At 40.8% G+C, this 18,751-nt stretch overlaps 1 non-coding gene and 1 pseudogene across 1 annotated transcript; both read left to right on the forward strand.

Moving 5' to 3' along the window:
* Nucleotides 1-2,986: 2,986 nt before the first annotated feature.
* On the forward strand, nt 2,987-15,595 carry LOC129669555 (protein SET-like; annotated as a pseudogene).
* LOC129669574 (small nucleolar RNA SNORA17) lies at nt 4,835-4,963 on the forward strand. Its single transcript, XR_008719044.1, has one exon. It is a non-coding gene; the product is annotated as a small nucleolar RNA SNORA17 (small nucleolar RNA).
* Nucleotides 15,596-18,751: the final 3,156 nt, after the last annotated feature.

Here is an 18,751-nt window from a genome sequence, read left to right on the forward strand (position 1 = left end):
CATTGCTGGAGTTTTTCATATCATCGGTTGTTAGCTTCTGCTTGAATGTAGAACATTTTATTATTTCAAACTTGCTTCATATTTTCCCTCCTATATTTGAGTTTTATAGGCATCTTCTAGATATTATGAATGGTCCTTTCCATACTAACATCTTCTGGATTGAGATCTGGAAAGGTTTGGGAGTGGTGAAGATGGACAACTGAAAAATTGGGAGGTGGGATGACACAGTCTAAAATACTGCTCTCCCTTCTGACATTGTTCACAAGCTGGCACACGTTAACAGTTTGACTGAGAAATGTCACCCACATACTAATGTGTTTGAATAGTTCTTCCCCAGTGGGTGGCAGTTTGCAGAGGTTGTGAAATCTCCAGGAAGTAAATAACAGCTGGAGAAAGTGTGAGTAGGGTTGGATTATGGTTGATGGCCTACTCCCTTCCCCCACCGCTACCTGAGTTTCTACTTCCCATCTATTGCTGAGAAGTGAGCCACTGCAGGTTCCTACAGAAAGGCTGGAACACAAGGCACCATGCTTTTCAGCCATAAAACCATGAGCTCAGATAAACCCTTCATTATTTAGGCTGCTTCTTCTCGGGTATTTGAAAACAACAACAAGAATAACAAAAAAATGAACCAATACAGAAGGGTTCTCAAAAATGACTGTTAGGATTAGGTATGTATCAAGACTGAAAAAAAAAAATCCCTTGGAGCTCTTATATCCAAGATTAGTGTTTAACAAGAAGAAAAGATAGACTGAACAGGCTAAGCAATGTAGCGCACAGGAGAGCTTCCAGGGGGTATGTGAGGCATAGAGCTTCCAACTGCCTATCAATGAGGAGCCAGGACACTGCCTCTTTCACCACAATTACATGTAAATAAGAATGCACACAACATACATAAATATACATGATATATAAATACAGCTGAGAAAAAAAGGGGAGAGAGAATGAGAGAGGCAGACAGACAGAATAATCTACCAAGGAAGCTCACCTGAGTTTTTCTTGAGGAATAATCATGTGGAAATGATGACATCATTATCTGTATAGTTGACCTCTATAGTCTCCAGCACCTCTATAAGTTGGTTGTCAGAGCCCCCACCCTATATGGTTATTTCCGGACTCTAGGGCTGTCAGATATAATCATTCCCCACCCTAACTCAGTATCACACTTAACATGCCCAGAAGAACAGGCAGCCCCTATCGGGTGTGGTGCTCTGAAGATTTTGAAGTAACTGTGTGGAATTCAAAGTCAAGGACAAGGGCCAAACATCTTACTCGCATCAAATTCTGCAGTATGCAAAACTGCTAAGCCTTCAGTGTAGAAGAGATGAGGAGGCAAAAGAGGTGAAGAGTGGAGGACAAGAAAATGAACATTGTCATAACGAGCTAGTGTTTACAACGCTCTTTTATGCACCAGACATCGTGCTGAATCCTTTACTAAACCACCTTTTGAAGGAAACGGCTGTATATGGAGGCTGTGGAGTCATGTGCTCAGTGTATGCTAATGCTGAAAACTGTCTCTTCTGGTGCCACCACTTTTAATGGAGGCAAATTAAAAATAATGGAGAGAATGGGCAAGGCTCAACGTTTTACTTCATGTAACTTTGAACAGCTGCTTCTAGAATGAAAATTCGTGAAAGCAGGGAGATTAGTCAGTTGCTGTTTTTCAGTAGTGTGTCTTCAGCATTGAGAAGACTTACAAAGAAGTCACTCAACAGTTATTCCCTAAATGGAACGTAACTATGTCCCTTTGTCTACTGACACAGAAAACATAGCTGCCTGTGGAGATAGTATAAGGACAGAGGAATTAATGCAGCAGGGTTGTTGACTCAGTAAGAATAGGAGCTGTAAGCAATACCACTAACATCATGATCGAGTGACCATACTGACAGACTGAGGCATTCATGGGAGCCCTGTGTCTTGGTGAGTTCTCTGGAGCTGTAACAACACACTAAGGATGGGAAACCTATAAACAATGTACAATTATTTGGCTCACAATTTTTAAGTCTGGTGCACTACAAGTGTGAGGAAAGGAACTAAAATGGCAAGGTCCTGCTGCTGCACCATTACGTGACGGGGGTAGGGAACACACATAAGACAGATAAAGAATTGAATCAAACTCAACATTTTCCAGAAATCTGATTTCAAGTTAACTAACTCAAACTTAGGCTAACCACACTAATTCATGTCTATCTTCATGGCCTGATAAGGTTTTGAGATTATAATACAACCCCATTATTCAAGCCCTCATATATGGTTTGCTACTATCACAAAAGCAAACTAAATTTCTACTTGCAATGTATCTGTTAAGAAATGGAGCATGTGTCTGATCAATGTGAGTCCTTCACACTCCAGGAAGCAAGATCAAGGCAGAGTACTCTGGGAATGTTCAAGGCTGACTCAACAGCACAGTGGTCCTCTTCTGCAATCTGTGCTTCAGACAACTTATTTATTTCTTGTTCTGTTCTGTGACTTTCTTCATGTCTTAATTTTGTTTTCTGTATCGGCCATCAAATCGCAGGTCTTAAACACATTAGGCAAGCACTCTAACATTGAGTTACATCCCCAACCCCATTTCTGTGGTGTCTTAATGTTTAGTTCCATTTCATCATGATGCAGTTTGCTTCTATTTGTAATGTTAAGATTCATAATGATTTTAGTCTTCTCTCCACTTTTAAAACTGTACATGCTTGAGGCTATAAAATTTTCTCATAAACATCTACGGTAGGGTTTGGCCTGAAACAGCATATTCTAGCCTTTGATTGACTGTTGATTATTTTTTGAACTTAGAATCCACATATTTCTTGTAAAAAATTTCCAAGTGCATTTGGAAATATTAGTTAGGCTGAATTATTGGTTAAAAAACTGTCATATGAACACTCATAGACAAAAATTAAGTTTATACACAATGGAACATACAGTATTCAGAAGCATAGCTCCTAAATTTCATGTGGAAATGTCCATTCAGCAGGGTTGTAGCACAGTTTACATGGGTCTCATTCCTGAAACCCAAGCTGTCATTTCCCAGCGTAGACACTGCGCTCCACGCCTCTTTCTAGAGCTTCGCCATTTGAATGGTGAGCCCCACACCAGTACATGAAGAACTCCTAGCTCCCTGAGATGCATCTGTTCTTATCTGCCACTGGCTCTGAGAGCTTGAGAGGCACCATAGAAATACTGTCATGGCGCCTGAGAAGTGTATTTATTGTATGGTGTTCCCAGTGTTTTCTCTATGATTTAAGAAAGTCCTATCAGTACAATTACATTTTTAAAAATACTAGACATTTAGAAGAAATTTTACAACTGCATGGAACCCTCAATATTTTATTTTGGGGCTCGCTGTGAGATAATTAATACCCATCTCTAAGCTTTAGCCATGCATGGGTCACACCAACCCTAGTGGGCACTGATAGAATAATCTATTAAATTAAATGCCAGCCTTGCAGGCCCCGTGCTACACAGGAATCAGCCCCACTCAATTAGTGAAGCTCTTACTGCCAGGTCTTCTAAATTTCCAAGCAAGAATACATAGGAATGAAACCACAAAATTACTCATCATTTCTTTACATTGAGAATGACCCCTAAGACTTCATCGTTTACTCATTCTGCAATGTGAGTGATTTCTTTAACCTCAGGAGATCAGTCAGTTCGCCTTTACACTGAAGACAATGTCAATCAACTAAATGGGATCAAACAAGAAAACATGGGAACAGTCACACAGCATACAGTACATGGTGTATCAGGCCTCATACTCTTGATTCTGTGGTTGTGGTAGGGGCTTAACTCAGGAGAAGCTCCTAAGAGCTCTTTGATGAATTCTCAGGTACTGAAATAGCATCATTTAATAGAAAATGAAATGTTTATTGTGCCTGAGGAAAAGGAGACAAAAAGGTGGGCTGCTCTCCCATCCTTTCTCTCTCTCTCTCTCTCTCTCTCTCTCTCTTTATCTATCTATCTATCTATCTATCTATCTATCTATCTATCTATCTATATGTATGCTTATGTGTATGTATGTATGCATATATGCATATATTTGTATATGTTATATATAATACCTGTACTTATAAGATAAGTAAATGCTTATAAATATATAATTTATTAAAGTAATTTGACTATACTATGCATGTATCAGCCTATAATTACAATAAAATTAAACATGTATTTACATATAATTACTTAGGTATAGATACTATGGAAACAGACACATTGTTTATCCCTATTTTAAAGGACTTTCCTTAGAACCCAAGAACTTAAATTACCAAAGATATTACTCTAGTTTCTTATATATTCGCTTTATAGTTTTTTTAAAGTTTGCTTCTCTGTCACTACTATTTAAAAAAAAAAATTGAACAAAAGCAACTTGGAGATTTTATTTAGGCTTCCAGGAAGTACTCCATACTCCATCACCAATGGAAGGCAAGGCTGGAACTGAAGCAGAAGCCATGGAGGATCACTGCTTACTGGCTTGATTTACAATGGCTTGCTCAGCCTACTTTTGGATAACCTGAGACCACCTGCCCATGAATGACACTGCCCACCACGATCTAGGCCCTCCCGCATCAATCATTAACAAAGAAGATGTATCACAGACAAACCCACGTTCCAATTAGATGAATCTGAAATATGCCAGTAAATAGTTCACACATTTGCCAACGTGAAAATCAAATAGCATACAATTAGTAAAGGCTGTTGTGGTTGTGGTTATGATCATTTAGTATAATATACAAAAGTTAGGAAATTTCGTTTATTTATATTTCACTTTCACAAAACATTTTAGATACACACGCATAGACACAAATAAACGCTCACTCTTTTTGTTACACGAAGAATTTTAAGAGAGGCTCCTAGAGGCATTGCAGGTATGGCTGCTGTGTCGCCTGTGCGTCAGTAGGCGGCAGAGAGGAGAGAGGCTAGATCTATCAGAGTTAGGACTTGTGAACATCTAGATGATTAGTAGCCTAACACTCCCTGAAAAAAAGCGAGCCCAAGACTACCACCTATCTGGTACCATACAGACATGGATGGGCTCCCAGTGTGGGGAGCCAGCCAGAGACTAGAAAACCCCACCTGGGACCACTGCCGGAGGGCAGATGTGAACCAAAGACAAACCCTTGCAAGGGGCAACTCAAGCCTGCTGGGCAAGAACCCGGCACTGGGCTCATGAAAGCAGGAACGGTGTCCCTGGCCTTACCAGCTGCAGCATTCAGGAGAGTGAGCCTCCTGCCTCAGTTGGGCAGCACAGTCCAGTTGATTGTGATTGCAGAGGTGGGTATGAGCTGACCCTGAGGATCATGGGGGTGTGTGAGCATGGGTGAACTGACCTGGCAACTTGTCTGCGCCACAATGACATGGGTGAGGGAGAGATGACCCGCTCTCTCCCCATGGCACCAACAGCAGGCAGGAGAGTTGGCTCTGAGGTCACCACTGTGGGAGAGCTGTCCCTGCCTCACACCTACTACAGCTCTCAGAAGAACAGGCTCTTCACCTCACCTCAGCAGCATCGCAGAGCTGGCCCTGGAGGTGGGAGTTGTTACTGAACCAGCCCTTAGGGCAGGAGAGCAGAAAAACTGGCAGGCTGACCAGCTTGAAGGCCTCTCAGACCCAGATCACTGCCTTTAAATTGGCCCACCCCAAGATCTAACCTATGGACAAACTACTGGAGTGCATGAAACAGCCAGTCCTACAGAACCAAAACTTCAGGATCTCCATGACACAGGGCAACAACTGGATATACGGGAGAAGTCCCAGTGAGATTCAAGTATTGATAGAATAGCAAAAGCCTTCAGAGGCCTTCTGTGGCAGGTTTCAAGGTTGTTTCCTGTTTTCTTCTGGCTTTCAGAGGCCCTCTGTAGCGGGTTCCGAGGTTGTTTCCTATTTTCGTTTTCTTCTGATGTCCATCCACTTTACCTTTCAGGATGGGGATTGAACATTTTAGTTAGGGTCCTCTCTTTTGCTTAGTTTGTTTAGATGTACAGCTTTTAGTGGGTTTATTCTATATTGTATGTTTATATGAGTGAGTATATACCGTGAGTGTCTTTTTGCTTCTGGGTCAACTCACTCAGGATGATCCTTTCCAGGTCCCACCATTTACCTGCAAATTTCATGATTTCCTTATTTTTCATTGCTGAGTAATACTCCATTGTATAGATGTACCACAGTTTCTGCATCCATTCTTCAGTTGAGGGGCATCTGGGTTGTTTCCAGCCTCTGAAAGCTTCTGCAGTATAGACTGTCAAAGCAGATGCTGAGCCTGATGGCCAACTGATGGGCAGAGTGAATGGAATTTTATGTAAGAAGTGGGAAATAGTAAGAGCTGGAGGGAACGGGAACTCCACAAGCAGAGCAACAGAACAAGATAATTTGAACACAGGGAACTTCCCAGAGACTCATACTCCAACCAAGGACTATTTGTGGAGATGACCTGGAACCCCTGCACAGGTGTAGCCCATGGCAGTTCAGTGTCCAAGTGGGTTACATAGTAATAGGAAGAGGGACTGCCTCTGACATAATCTGATTGGCCTGCTCGTTGATCACTTCCCCCTGAGGGGGGAGCAGCCTTACCAGGCCACAGTAGAGGACAATGAAGCCAGTTTTGATGAGAACTGATGGACTAAGATCAGAAAGAAGGAGAGGAAGGCCTCCCCTATCAGTGGACTTGGGGAGTGGCATGCATGCAGAAAGGGGAGGGAGGGTGGGATCGGCAGGGGAGGAGGGAGGGGCTTATGGGGGGATACAAAATGAATAAAGTGTAATTAATAAAAAATAAATAAAAGATTTAAAAAAAAAAAAAAGAATAGCAAAAGCCAGAGGCCTCATACTAGACCAAGGAGTCATTGCAATGAACATTTGCAAGCAAAAAAGTGTGGACAGAGGGGTGTACGGTCAGACGTACTGTGACTCACTACAGCTTCCACAACAAGACTTTTTTTTCTCTGATTGGAGAGAGGTTGCAAGGGTGGAAGACTGGTACGAGGGGAGGGGAAAATAAGAATGAGGCGCATGGTGTGAAATTCACAGAGAACCAATGGAAAGTTTAAAAGAAAGTTTTCTGATTTCTTTGACAAGAAAAGAAAAAAAAAAAAAAGAAAGAAAGAAATCTTCCAGTTAACTTTCACTACGTGGGCCCAGAGATACTGTTTGATCTCCTATTATAGTAAATGAAGTGAGTAATAAAACTTATTTAAATAAATTGGAAGTTGACAGTTAAAAAATATTAAGTGAAAGTATACAGAGTTGTATTGTAGGACAAATAACTCCAGAGACCTAATGAGCAGACTAGAGTTGACTAATTGGTATTGGATACTGGTGATGTCACAGAGTGTACACAGAAAGGCAGATTAGCTACAAGAATTGAGCATCATGGTATACAGTTTAAGTACATACAATTCTGAAAAAGACACAAAAAATAAAGAATACTGGGTGTACTTAATTTATTATGAGGCAGTAATTGTACTTTTTAAAAACTGCATCCTCAGGAAATATTTCTAAATCCAGAAAAATATTTATCTTCAGGTATTCATTGCATTCTAAATTATTTGTGAAAATTAATATTTAAAACTAAGTGCTCAGCAATTGCTAAATAGCTTATATTATCCCCATCTGTTGCAATATTTTGTATTCACTAAAGTGATTTATAAAGACATATTAATAAGACACACATGGTATATACTTACTTATAAGTGGGTACTAGACCTATAAGATAGGATAAACATACTGAAATCTGTTCACCTGAAGAAAATAAACAAGAAAGACGACCCTGGGTAAGATGATCAACCTTTACTTAGAAATTCAAATGGGATGGATATTGGAAGTAGGAAAAAACAAGTAAAAGGACAGGAGCCTACGACAGGAGCCTCTAAAAGTCTCTACCCAACAGTGTATCAAAGCAGATACTGAAACTCATTACCAAACATTGGGCAGAGTACAGGGAATCATATGAAAGAAAGGGGAGTTAGTATGACCTGGAAAGGACAGGAGCTCCACAAGGACCAAATATATCTGGGCACAGGGGGGTTTTGTGAGACTATATCTCCAACCAAGGTCCATGTATGGATATAACCTAGAACCTCTGCTTGGATGTAGCCCATGGCAGCTCAGTATCCAAGTGGGTACCGTAGTAAGGGGAACAGGGACTATTTCTGACATGAACTCAATGGCTGGCTCTTTGACCCCTCCCCACCCAAGGGAGGAGCAGCCCTGCTAGGCCACAGAGGACGACTTTGCAGCCAGTCCTGAAGATACCTGATAATCTAGGGTCAGATGAAAGGGGAGGAGGTCCTCCCCTATCAGTGGACTTGGAAAAGGGTAGGAAGAAGATGAGGGAGGGTGGCATTGAGAGGGAAAGAGGGAGCAGGATACAGCTGGGATACAAACTTAATAAACTGTAACTAATATTTAAAAATAAAAATTTAATTAAAATATATAGTAATAACACATAATATAAAATCAGATATGAGTAAAAGTTAATTAGCAACAAGTAGATCAAAGAACATGAAAGGGAGTTTCCTGAAATGTTACTGCTTGTCTTTGCATTGTATGATTGTGAGCAATATTTCTTCTCTGTTTTGTTTTCTTTCTAAATTTCATAAACACATTTTTAATAAAACAATTGTCTTCGCTTTTTTTAAGGAAGGCATGAAAGCATATTAACTGATGGTGGAATGAAAATAAAGCATTAATTCCTCCTCTCCCATTTTGACCTTCAGAATGTGCCCATTAGAGTGACAAGTTGCATGGCATGCATTGTTGGTGAATTGCTGGTGAGGTAGTAGAGTGTACTCACACCTAGATTGCTAAATTTCTAGCATCTAGATAAATGATGCTAGAAATCATTTACTCTTTTTTTATCCCCAAAACCCAGAATAGATTCTCAGTTCTGAGTAAGGAGTGGACTAAACAGAGAGACACTGAATGATGTTGGCCAGATCCACAACTTTCAAGGAGATCTTTAGTTTCAGTTCACTCTATATATTCCTGATGCAAGACAAGAAAAACATCACACTGCAACCTATCCCTTCACCCTATTCATACTGTAACTTGAATGTTTTGTCTCTCTAGAGCCCAAGGATTCCCAAGATTGACGTCATCTGGAATAAAAGTACACATGTATTGGGGCAGGACACAGAAAAACCCCAGAGGACACAAAGGATGGAGTAGTTCGCTCTTTCAGAGTTCTGTCCACTGATGCCCCACGTGACAGCCTGAATGTGTGACATTTGCCACACATTCTCCTTTCATCCCCAAGCAGAATGCATACTTTGTACAGCTCATGTTTCTGCAAATTGGTGTCTATTTGTAGCTATTTGGTTTATTATAACTGGTCCAGGGACAATTTAGAGCAGACTTTGGCAGGCTCTTATGATAACAATCTGCCCCATGGTGCTCCTTATGGAAGACACCTGCTTTGCCAGGAAGATGCATTAGCTGTGGGTGACTGAACAGGAACACAATTAAGTTGTCAAAGTTTCTGTCGGACCCTGCTGTGTCTGGGCACAGTAAATCTCGGGGATTTCTGTTTCTCCTGTGGCCGCAGTGCCTGCCAAGTCAAAGGACACTGGCTCCATGCTTTCCACATTTTGTGTCAGAAATCATTGGTAAATATATGGTTTACTTTGGAAAAAAAAAAAAACAGGGCTTCAGTCTGTGTTGGTGTTGTCTGTCTAGCTATTAATCTTCCATTGCTTCCTGGTTCGTTCTACCAAAAGAGGATGTAGAAAGCCATCCATGGCTGAACTAACACCCAAAAGTCACAGCTTTCCCAGAATGGGCAGCATATGGGACCATCCCAGGTCAAACTTGGTTGTTTACCTAGGACAAAGCCTCCCCTGCACTAATAGAGTATTAGTGCTAGGGTAATGAACAGAAAGGTGTCTTTTATCTCCTCAGTGTATATGTCCCTGGATGTAAAGACGTTCACATATAAAATTTCCTGGGCCAATAAATCATGTTTCTTTCTCCCCTCACTCAGACTTTCCCACCAAAAGCTGTTCCAGTTAAAATCATAGGAAGCTTCAGATTAAAACAGGAAACATTGAGTAATTCCTATCCTTGATTTTGTCATCTTTCACCAGTGCCTGGGACATCAGTGCTCCTAGCTTATCTAACCTTTTAAAAGCTAATGTGGATGGTGGGGGAAAAAAACACAAACTTTAGACTCACACTCAAATAGCTACAAATTTGACTCTGTCCTTTTTAAAAGCCGCAAAGCCATATCTCTACTATGTACAACCTTGTACTTTGAAATTTGGGCTAAATAAAATGATATCTGTAAACTATCTCACAATATCTAAAAAGACAGTTGCTCCTTCATCATATATATAGTCATTTACAAAGTCATTTGGATGTCATCTCAAGGCTCATCTCCTTAAAAGTGATTTCCTGACCACTCATTCAAAAGTCTCTGCCACCCTAGTCACTAAAGAGCATTTCACGTTTTCTGACAGAGTGAAGAAGGTGTTGAGCTGGCTTTGTGGTGGGACAGCGCTTCTGAAAAGAGTCACAGGCACACCATGGCTTCCTGATTAGCAGGTGGCTCTGAACAAGGGCCAGTAGCTTTGTAGTACAGAATTGTCTTTGGTGTGTAGCCATAACATCCCAGACTTCTGGCGGGCATCTAAGTAGGGAAGGAGTTTCAAAGAGGTCAGATCCTACTGGACCCTCCCATTCTAGACCCACTAGACGGTGTCCCAGGGCTTCCCTGCAGAAGTCCAGCATGGCACAGCAAAACACAAATGGGTTTCTTCTGAAAGGGAAATTTGGAAACAGAATGATCCAGTTGCACGTGTCCAGTCACAGAGACTGAAGGCATAGATCTTCAGAGTGTGCCACAAAACACCTCTGTCTCTCTATGAGCTAAATATGGTGTCACAATCAACTTCCGTTTAACATTCTGTTGTAAAAGATGAAAAGGCTATCCCTAGTCAAAGCAGAATTTTGTTGTTTCTTCCATGGAGAAACAAATAAAAATGACAATTCAAATCTTCATTAGTTATCTAAACAAAGTAAGTAGCTTAAAACTAAGTACCACCTCCTTCATGAAACCAAAATTTTAAAAATTCTACATACTGAATAATGTGACTGGTGTAACTCATATAATACTATTTAAAAGACTAAATCACATACAATGCAGGAAAAAATTAGAATCTTAGAAAGCTTGTTGTTCACCTTGGGGTATGCAAGTTGTGTTTTACACAATTCATCATACAGGAAATAGGAATCATTTGAGAGATAATTCTCCTGCATATGACAGTACAGTTTCTGGCAGAAAAGGGTGTTGTTTTCTAGTTTTACAAGCGGTTGGCAAGGGCAACATACATACATGAACAGAGTTGCTCTATTTCCACGCAATCCAATAAGAAAAAAAAAATCCCCATGTGGGGAATATTTTGTTTACTAAAATGTTCATCATGGCATTATTCAAACATTGCAAATAATCTGACTGTCCAATAGGAAGGAAATGATTCAATCAATAGGTAGTGTTCACAATGCATATTTAGGAACTGCTTATAATAACACAGGAAAAGCTTGTGCTATGTTATCATTATAATTTTATACTTAGGAATACAAAATTGTGTATACAGCATGATTACTGCTATGTAAAGCAAACAAAAAAATTTAAAAGCCATTCATACTGAAATTGTAGGATGGTAGTACTCTGAAACATATTAGCAGCAGTTGTTTGGGGGTGTGAGATTTCCAGGGCTATTTCTGCCTCCTAACTTCCTATATTTTCCAAATACTTTAATGACTATGTACTCATATTATATTGAAATATGTACCAATAACTATTAAAGTGGAGAATATTTAGACATCAGAGGTAGAATTAAATTCTTCTTAAAATCCAAGGTAAGGCATGAAGGGCCCATGCCAGTGCCCTGGTCAGGGGAACTCTTCCCACCACCAGCTTCAAGAATCCTTGTGTATGGCAGGGGCCATGGAAAGGCTCTAAAAAAGCAGGAAGAAATACTTCAGTATAGAATTACTCATTCTGAATGTGTTGCATTTTCCCAAAGGAAGCACAAGGTTTCCATTATAGGAGAAAAAAAAGACAGACTTGGGCAGCAGACATAGGACCCCATGACCCCAAATATCACAAAAGACAAATGAGTAAAAGTTGAATAGAACCGTTAGGTATATTGTTTGGTCATTTCTCCACAATTATTTCCTTTTGGGGGGGGCAGGATAAGAACTCATTTCTCCCTGTGACCATACATGTCTTAGTGAGGCTGAGCACATTCTTTGATCAAAGCATGAGTCTGCATGTGATCACGCCTGGCTGATCCATATCAGAGGTCAGGGCAAGCCTGGTAACCCAGCCAAGCATTTTCCAGATCAAGCTTTAGGACTCCCTAGGGGGGTTTGAGAACTGAATTTCTGCTGCCTGTGCATTGGGCTAGTCAGTTATAAGTTTTAACTTTTATAGCCGTCTTGCCTAAATGTAGAAAACACCTGCCTGAGAAAAACATCCTGGAGATGTTTTTAAAAAAAAAAAAAAAAATTCCCAGGCAATACAGCACACAGAAGAAACCTCGGTTTCTTCATGGTACTTGGGCTTTGATCATTTTCCTGATGATTTTTTTGGTATTTTGAGACTGTTCCAGCCTAAGTCAATTCTATTCTTTGACACTTCACTTTCCAAAACTACTAAATCCCACACTAACTGTGCTTAACCTAAATTGGCTTAGGAAGAGTCTATTTTACTTACAAAATATTCTTGTCTATATGTAAATTTTATTTTTAAAATTATTATTATTATTATTTATAATTTGTTCATTTTGTATTCCACCCCTGTAGCCCCCTCCCTCATCTCCTCCAGATCCCACCCTCCTTCCCTCCCCTTCCCATGCCCTTTCCCTAGTCCACTGATAGGGGAGGTCCTCCTCCCCTTCCATCTGACCCTAGCCTATCAGGTCTCATCAAGACTATCTGGATCTTCTTTCTCTGTGGCCTGGCAAAGCCACACAGCCAGGGGAAGGTGATCAAAGAGAAGGCATCCAAGTTCATGCTAGAGCCTTCAGGGGGTAGGGAGTAAAGAAAATCCAGAAGAATCTTCACATTACAGTGTGTGTGTGTGTGTGTGTGTGTGTGTGTGTGTGTGTGTGTGTGTGTTAATGAGATGACCTGAAAAATACATGAATTTATATGTGAGCTTCTCAACTAAGTTTTGTGATAGCAATTTTTATCCACATTTTTGGGGTATTGTGAGTGATTACAAGTGATAGAGTGAAGCCCAATTGACAGAGCTTTAACTCTGACATGAGTTCAAACAACTATTCTTTGAGGGTATTAAAAGGGCCTGTTCAATGGGACTGCCATTTCAGAAATCTATGCCATCTGTGATAAGTGGGTAGGATACAGATAAGACATGAATGCCAGAATGAGAACAAGAGTGATCCTCACAAGTTTAGGAACCATCAGAGGCTTCTTTAGATTGGAGCCAAACTGAGTAAGAGGTGTAGTTAAGCTAAAGGAAATAGGTTTCAGTTCACACTTTTCTTCAACTTCAAAGAATTTGAAAAAAAAAAAAACCTATATCTACCTCTCTGGAGTTACAAAAGGTGTATTGTAGACAATAAAAATGGTTACATTTTAACAGGCATAAAAATGATGTTTTTTTTTTCAACAAAACTGACTGAAAGTCTATAGATAACAATAATGCACAATGTATTTCAAAAGCTACAAGAACATTTTTTCAAACCATGTTTGTAGCAGCTTTATTCGTAATAGCTAGAACCTGGAAACAACCCAGATGTTCATTAACAGAGGAATGGATACAGAAATTGTGGTACATTTACACAATGAAATCCTACTCAGCAATTAAAAACAAGGATATCATGAAATTGACAGGCAAATGGTGGGATCTAGAAAAGATCATCCTGAGTGAGGTATCCCGGAAGCAGAAAGAAACACATGGTATATACTTATTTATTAGTGGATACTAGAACTATGAGATAGGATAAATATACTAAAATCTGTACACCTAAAGAAGATAAACAAGAAGGAGGTTCGGGGGTAAGTTGATCAATCCTCACTTAGAAAGACAAATGGGATGGACATTGGAAGTAGGAGAAAACAAGTAACAGGACAGGAACCTACCACTGAGGGCCTCTGAAAGACTCTACCTAGCAGTGTATCAAAGCAGATGCTGAGACTCATAACCAAACCTTGGGCAGAGTGCAGGGAATCATATGAAAGAAGGGGAAGTTAGTAAGACCTGGAGAGGATGGAAGAGACACAAAGACCAAATATATCTGGGCACAGGGGTCTTCTCTGAGACTGATTCTCCAACCATGGATATAACCTAGAACCCCTGCTCAGACATACCCCATGGCAGCTCAGCATCCAAGTAGGTTTCCCAAGTAAGGGAACAGGGACTGTCTTTGACATGAACTCAGTGGAAGGCTTTTTTACCTCCTCCCTCCCCCGAGGGAGGAGCAGCCTTGCTAGGCCACTGCCAGCCAGTCCTGATGAGACCTGATAACTAGGGTCAGATGGAAGGGGAGGAGGACCTCCTCTATCAGTGGACTTGGAGAGGGGCAGGGAGGAGATGAGGGAGGGAGAGTGGGATTGGGAGGGAATGAGGAAGGGATACATATGGGATACAAAGTAAATATCCTGTAATTAATATAAAAAAATAAAATTAAAAAAATTTACATGTGTTCACTACAGAGGTCAATTTAAACCTCCCACACCTGAGGCCACCTCAGTGCTTGAGCAGCTTCTTCTGTGAGTACCGCAGGGAGGATGCGAGTATGGGAGGTAGTGGGTGCTGTGGCTTCTGGCTTCTGACTTCTAGACACTCCCCTTTTGCAATGCCCTGAACTGGCAATCTTCGCTCCTACCTAAGCCCAAGAAACCCATACAGGCTCCCATCCAAGAGCTAAAGGACAGGATGGCCTCTCCTGGCCTGTCTAAGGGAGGAGAAAAGAAGCAGCAAAAAGTATTTGGCATTTGAACACACTGATGAAGTAGAAAATAAACAGATATAAAGAACAAGCCAATGAGGAAATTTCCAAAGTAAAACAGAATGTATCACCAGAACCCAACATTTTTGGGTAAGAGCATTTGTCAACTATCAACAAGTAGCTGCACTGCTTGGTGAGGACAAAGAGGCTCTGCAGTATTTGAACAGAGTAGAAGTGACAGAATTTGAAGACAGAAAATCAGGTTACAGAAGAGACTTTTATTTTAATGAAAATTGTTACTTGGAAAACAAAGTTCTCTCTAAAAGATTTCATCTGAACGAGCATGCCTGTCCATCTTCAAAGCCCACTGAAATCAAAAGGAAATCTGGAAAGGAGCTGACAGAATGCTTAAGTCTGCCGCAGGTTAAGGAAGAGGCAGGGTGGAGAATAGAGCTGCTTTACCCAGCTTTCTGTGATTCACATGCAGGTGCACACAAGTTCTATGAGACTAATAAGACAATATTTGGCCACATCACTTGCAGTAGTATTTAATTCCTGATATGGATGATGATGAAGAAGAGGAAGATGATGGTGATGTTAACAAAGAAAAAGAAGAAGAAAGATTGGAATATATTGATGAAGAAGGGGATAAGGATGAAGGTAAAGAAGATGATAATGGAGGTGAGGAAGGATGACTAGCACAGAACACTGATGGATTCCAATGTTTTTTTATTATTTTCATTTAGTTTTTAATTTCCTCTAGTCTGTGGAAACAAGTTGCAGTCATTTCACACCTTCTATCTTGTACTCCATCACTCTGCTTTTGAGATCTCATCTTCTCAACACTATAGTTCCCAACTTATTTGAGGAGAAATGCCTGGAGCAAAATACAATAGAAAAGATTTTTTTAATGTGTTCAGGATAAAGTAAGAAAAAACTGAGAAGACATACATGCTTAGTCTTATTTAAACGTCGCCCTCATGTACACACATACTACAGTATTATGTGATTTCCCAATAAAATGTGCAATTTTACATTTTTATGTACCAGTTAAAAAACCTGAAAGCTTACTAAACCACAGCAGAATACTGGGTGATCTAACCAAACCATAACCAAAAAGTTTTATTAATGTAAAGTATTGAGGCTTACCAAACCTTCGGCAGAGTGCAGGGAATCATATGAAAGAAGGGAAGTTAGTATGACGTGGAAAGGATAGGAGCTCCACAAGGACCAAATATATCTGGGCACAGGGGTCTTTTCTGGGACTGACACTCCACCAAGGACCATGTATGGATGTAACCTGGAACCTCTGCTTGGATATATATAGCCCGTGGTAGCTTGGTAACCAATTGGTTTCCCATAGTAAGGGGAAAAAGGATTATTTCTGACAGGAACTCAATGGCAGGCTCTTTGACCTCCTCACCCACCAAGGGAGGAGCAGTCCTGCTAGGCCACAGAAGAGGACTTTGCAGCCAGTCCTGAAGATACTTGATAAAATAGGGTCAGATGAAAGGGGAGGAAGTCCTCCCCTATCAGTGGACTTGGAAAGGGGCAGGGAGGAGATGAGGGAGGGAGGGTGGGATTGGGAGGGAATGAGGGAGTGGGATACAGCTAGGATTCAGAGTTAATAAAATGTAACTAATAATAAAAAAAGAAAATTAAAAAAAGAAAAACAAAAGTTTAGTTTTTTGTTTAATTAGAGATGACAATTCACAGAAAAAATAGAATCTGCCTTTGGTCCTCAAAGATGAGACAGGGCAGAGGTTGCTGCATGCTTCTGAAGGCTTTGGGTTGTGGAATACAAATTAGTAAGGACCGTGGATTCTTGCTTTCATTTCTCATATAAGTGGTGGTGACCTAGAAGGCACAAATGTAGTGCTGCTGTCGCACGCATCCCTGCACTTTGGTTGCACCTGTGGGCATAAGGACTACCGTGCTTCAGCCACTCCTCTTGCCCACCTCAATACTAGCAAAGCCACATCCCAAGGAGCTGCCATGAAGTGCTTCTCTTATACTTATTCTCTTATACAGAATAACCCAGCATTCTGGCACACCTCTCCTTGTGTTGCCTCAGCATTACCTTTCCCTGCATCTTTTCTAAGTTCTGCTCTTTGCACATTACACCCCAGCTCTTCTCTTCCTGCTTCTGGAGCTCATGCACCATGACTGCCCCTGCCCAGCCTGGTCCAGACTCCACAGAGGCTACTATGCCATGATGTTGCTGAAGGTCTAATTGCACCACACACTCAAGAGTTGTGAGTCCCAAATACTGGGTGGGTGCCGGCCTCACAAGACCAGCATGAGCCACCTTGAGGAATGACCCAGCTCAAGAGTGGTGTTCACAACAAGCTGTCGCCTGCCAAGGATGAAGCCTTCAGAGTAAAGACACATTCCTTTTTGAATCAAGAGGAGAGGCAGGCCAGAGCCTCATGTATTTACTACAAGACTCTCTGTGGAAACAATAAGTTACTGATAGCTTCAGTCTGGAGAGACAGGAGATTTAATACACAGAATTCTGAACTAAGATGTCATTCTAATTGCAGCCAGGAACAAAGACTATGGGATGTAGAGAACATTTTATCTGCATCTGACTATAATGACATACCTGAGCCTCTGGCCAGGTCAAAGTGTTTGACAGTCATGAACTGGGTATTGCAATCCATGATAATGGCTCCTTTGATTGGTCCTTCTTGTTCTTTCTTCTGCAAGTCACCAATTAACACCATGTTGCCACATTGCTTTATTATTATGACATGGACCTTTTACAAAGCACTCAGAATTGCCTGCCATCCACACTTGTGGATGAATGTACTTTAAAAGTCATTTGCTCCTCCATCATTTCAGAATAAGAATAAGAACTGTATTTAAAGCATGCCTTTCCATGATAGAGAGAAAGGTGTGTAAATTGAGGCGAGCAGAAATATTGGTTAATTATATTTTCTGCACAAGACATCTGCCAGATGTTCTATATTAATTACTGTATATAATCCCCCGAACAATGCCAGTGAAAGATGATTAATTGTTTCCATTTGCTGATGAGAAAAACATGTCTTAAAAACCTACTATTGCTTATTCAAGACCACAGAGGAATGAACAGTACCATAGTCAGAGCCCCCTACCTACTAAGCACCTACACCAAGAGATGCTTCCTTCATAAGTACGCAAACATGCACACACACACACACACGTGCATACCTGTCCACATGCTCACTTCCCTTACACATGTAAACAGAGAAAGCACACAATCAGAAGTCCATACCACATTGTGCACACACACCTGTCTATGTGCACATCCTCTCCAGACTGGCTCGGGTTCTTCACCTCATGATGGCTCATATGAGTTGATGGTTCTACTTGGTTGACCCAATATCAGAAAAGTAAGTTAAAAGTGGGAAAACTAGCTGTTCCTTATACCCACTCCTGGGCTCCTGGCTTCTGGTTGACTGGCATGGGGCTCAAGGATTCCTTGACCATCTATATTAGAGCAATAGTCACTTGGAGATTTTTTTTTTTTCCAGGGCTCTGCGCTTTTGCTTTACCAATGATCTGTAATCCAGTTCCCTCCCTCAATGGAAGCACACTTGACCTTCTAAGTAGGGACGTTGATTTAAGGTAAGGATTCTGAGCCTGACTGAAGAACAACACTTCTTCAGCAACTAGCACTCTAGCACTGGCAGAATTCTGGCAGAATTAGGGATTTGGCCGTTGAGTGACTCACTGACTAACATTGAAGGTGAGAAGCTCTAAACGGCGTTGGTGGATAAAGATGTGTTTAGACTTCAAACTATCTATAGCTCCTAAAAGGGTGCTGCAATCAAATTATCCTCAAATTAATTTTTTTTCCTATAAAG

Source organism: Psammomys obesus, unplaced genomic scaffold (assembly GCF_907164565.1).
Source record: "Psammomys obesus unplaced genomic scaffold, mPsaObe1.curated_primary_1811, whole genome shotgun sequence".
Classification (NCBI taxonomy): domain Eukaryota; kingdom Metazoa; phylum Chordata; class Mammalia; order Rodentia; family Muridae; genus Psammomys; species Psammomys obesus.